Here is a 4,448-nt window from a genome sequence, read left to right on the forward strand (position 1 = left end):
CTGGCCAGCATTTTTCCCAAGATGGTTGCATAACTTGGAATAAATGAGGCCTTCCTCCTCCACACCAATGCACAGCTAGCTAATGCCACAGGGAGAAACAAGGAGCAACAAGGAGTCAAACTGTAGAGTATGATTCATGGGCTATATATAATGTCACTAATACTTTATTAATCACTGCTGACCAGTTGCAGGAACCAAAATCTGATAAGAATTGCGCTGGGAGACACTTAAAAGAAGTGGAGGATCTATCGGTTTTGTGAGGAAAGAAAAGATGAGAGGTAAGTGTGTTAGCCTAACTATAGCCTAAAAATCCTCCATTAGTATTATATGAATCATGAGATTAAAACACAGTTACCTAGAATATTTTGGTTCCTGCAACTGGTCCGTCGGGTTATTGTCTCCCCAGAAACACTTGTGCTTTTGGAAATCTTTTATTTTCCTATTTCTGTTTTCGTTTTTCCTATTTCAGTTGTGTTTTGTGTGCTTTTGCAGTGTTTTTTTTTTTTTGTTATTATTTGTTTGTTTGTTTTTATCTAACTGCCGTCAATAAATAATTAACAGAATATTTATTCTTACCTTACAAGTCCTCACCATGGCTAAAACAACCTCCAAAGGAAAAATAATGAAAGTAAGCACCCCTTTTCTGAGCCACCATTCTCTCCATGCATTACTCAAATTCTTGCGTATGTAATGTACAAATCCTCTTCTGGCTATTCCCTTCAGGGGAACCCAACACATCGAATGCCTCCATCAGACCCCATGTCATGAAATTCTTTTCTGTCAAACCAACTCTCTGCATATCCTTCTTCACTACATCCATGAATCTCCTAGGTCGTCTTCTTTCCCCTCTGCATAGCAACTCGATATTCCACATCCTTTGTACAATACTGTCACTATTGAAGAACAGAAAAAAAAGCAGCACAATCTAAAGCCTGAAACGTTGGCTCTTGATTTGGATCACCTGCATATACACTTACCTCATTATATGAAACTTTGGCCATGCTTAACGTCACCATTTACAACTGTACATAACAAGAATAATGAAATACATACTGGGTCCACATCAAGTCACTGTTGTTGATGAACGCAAAGTATGCAAAAAGCATATTTTTTAAGCACTTTGTCAACTCAGCAACCAATCGATATCGTCAACTTCAATGTACTGAATTCAGGAGATAGTGAGAGGGAACTTAAGGGGGACAACAGAGAGTTTTGATGGTGAAAATGAGAAAGAGAGAAACAGGAGAAGAGAGCGCTTTAACCACTACAGAGTAATTATTACATTAAAGTTGTACAGCGCTACATCTGCTGTTTTCTGTAGTCAACTCACCAAGCAGTGTATAACCTGTGCTGAAACACAGCATGAAAATAAAATATAAAAATAAATTGCATAACATGGCTGATTACACCCTCTGATGAATGGGAATGTTTTAGTGTTTTTCACTGTAGTTAGACCAATATTTAGAGCAAGGAAAGAACATAAATTGAATTATTTTAAAGTGTAATTTTATCCATTTATTGCTCTGCAACATTAAAATGGAGTTATTGGTACAAACATGCAGCGCAACAAATCCCAAGTCATGTAGTCCTGGGTATCCCTGGGCGAAAGGCATTTAAATTCTCAAAGCCTTACTATCCGGTTGTTCAGTGATGACGCGACGAATCCTACTTCCGGGTCTAAAGTAGTCTGCGTTTAATATGGCTTTTGTGTTGTTAACATGTTTAATGTTATGTATTTTCTTCTATTTGATCTCAAAAAGCTCCTAAAACAGTCAGTGATCCCTGTTGACCTCCCTCGGCTTTTATTACCGCTAATCATTTATTTAAGCTCAGTTTTTAAAACCTTAGGATGTAACTACAGCCCAGCCCATGCAGCAGTATATGAATGACTAACCTTGTATTGTGGATGGATTATCTCAGTTGTTCTCCTGGCTGAAGTTTGGTCCTTTTACAGCATCCTGCCATGCAATTACATTTGTTTCTGACCACCGAGAAAACTCACGTTAACTTTTATCGAGTGGGAAAAAAAGTTAGCTTGTTTATATTATGCTAACATAGCTATGTCGCTAGCGGTCACGTAGCATATCATTATATAACAGCTAGCCCAACTTCAGTAACCCTACAAACGTCACTGCTGTTTAGTTTTCTGTCTTCATTTATGCTGGAAGTGATAAGAAAGCTGTACGTTTTAATTTGTTTCCAAAATCCCGCAGTCAGGACATGCTATATTGTATTTAGATAGAAGCTAGCGAGCTAACTCCCTGCTAACTTCTAACTCCGTTAAATGTCATAAATTCCGTTTTCATGGATGCCTGGATGTTAAACTCAATTGTTACACCTGGTAGAGCAGAACGCTGATCATTTTATTAAAGATGAAAGACTTTAGACAGTTTTTCAACTCTCAGTAATGCCATAGTGATCGTTTGATATATGGACCTGCAGCGGAGTTTAGACCCAGACACGGCTAGTGACGTCAGACTGAACAACCGGATAATGTGCAGTTCATTTTTTGTCTTTAAATGTGTGATTAAATTCATAGTTTAGTTTTTATTGCTAAACAAAACCAAACCACCCCAACTTGTAACAGAACACTGAACATAGTAGCCCACATGGCAAATCAAGTCGTAGAGTCACGCATCAAGAGTCTGTATCGCATTACATAGTAGGTCTTTTCCCCCCTCCTTGTGAGACTGGGATACACCCCATACAACCTTGAAAATCCTATTACAGTTCCTGGGATTTTCAGCAGTGGTTGCCATGACAACTGTGCATTTTATTTCTGGCTCCTTTGAAATGGTGTGTGCGATCAGAGATCCCAAACGTTATGTAAGGCGATGTGCACTGTTCCAGACTGGGGTTTTCTGCTGCAGAGAAGTGTAAGTAATTAATTACAGGGGACTTGCATGCACTCAAGACATCGCCTCCCTGTTTACCTTACAGTTTTCAAATCGCACTGGTAAGATGTAGGCTGTAATTGTTACGCAGGAAGATAAGCTGAGGATGGAGACTATTAATAATGGTGCCCATTCTGACACAATTCGTGGAAGGTTTTGTACATTTAAGATGTCTTCCTGCAAGTTGATGGACTACAGCGCCATAAAAATTGTGAAGATCAAGATTTATGTGAATATTGGTAATGCCTTTGATGATAAAAGTTCTATAATTAACAGGGCAGAAAATAATAAATTATAATTTATGGTTTTACATGACCTCTTTTGCATTATGTTTGCATATAAACAAGTTGCTAATCACTTCAAGGAAGCAATTTTCTCGTCAATCTCACAAATATCAGCAGTGCACACATTTGCAAATGAAGGTTGAAGATAGACATTGGATATTTTGCAAATCACTCCATAGTAATTACCGGTTTATGAGCTTTATAACACTATCATATTCTGAACTGATCTTTTTTACTCTCAGATGCTAATCATCAGTGTTGGGCAAGTTACTTTGAAAAAGTAATTAATTATAGTTACTAGTTACTTCTTCAAAAAAGTAACTGAGTTAGTAACTGAGTTACAATATTCTAAAAGTCATTAATTACTTGAAAAGTAACTATTGCGTTACTTTAAAAAAACGTTTAACCCTCTGAGGTCCAGGGTATAATTGGCCATTTTTAACTACTTTTGATTTTCCCTCCACAGTTCACCTTTAAAAACTATTTACTTTGTCTTGTTTGGTATCATCCTTTTCAGCACAACCTCATGTGTCTGAATTTACAGTTATGTTTTCATTTTGACATACTGTATTAACACAATTGATCTAAAATCAGACAAAAAAACAAAATCAGAGTAGAAAAAGTTATATTTTTTACTGTAACAACCACAAACATATTTAATGAATCATATTTCATAACTTTAAATACAAATATAAATTGTCAATTTTAAAATCCTATGCACAAGTTTTGCAAACAGCAAAGTTATTTGCATCCATTTACCTTTTACCTTGATTTTTTAAATAAACATTTCAAACTATTTACAGAACAATCAGCTGTTCTGCATTCAATAAGATGCCACACAAATTATTTGTGCCACTCCAAAAAAGAATTTCTGTTCACTATAAAGGAAAACATCACAGCCTGATACCTGCAGGTCTGACAGCAGCAGGTGTATCACTCCTTTTTCTACCTGGAGACAGCAGTTGCCTCATTGTTCGGACACACAACACAAAACCAGAGGTGTGGACTCGAGTCACATGACTTGGACTCGAGTCAGACTCGAGTCATTAATTTTATGACTTTAGACTTGACTTGAAAAAATGTTCTAAGACTTGTGACTTGACTTGGACTTTTACACCAATGACCTGGGACTTGAATTGGACTTGAACCGGTTTACTTGAAAAGACTTGATATTTCACCCCAAATATAAAATTTAACATGCATATTATATAGAGATTGAAAATGAGACGTCATTCAGGGGTAAAACCGCAAAGGATTCTGGGAACTCGTG

The sequence above is a fragment of the Aulonocara stuartgranti genome, assembly GCF_965226115.1.
Source record: "Aulonocara stuartgranti genome assembly, chromosome: 15".
NCBI lineage: Eukaryota > Metazoa > Chordata > Actinopteri > Cichliformes > Cichlidae > Aulonocara > Aulonocara stuartgranti.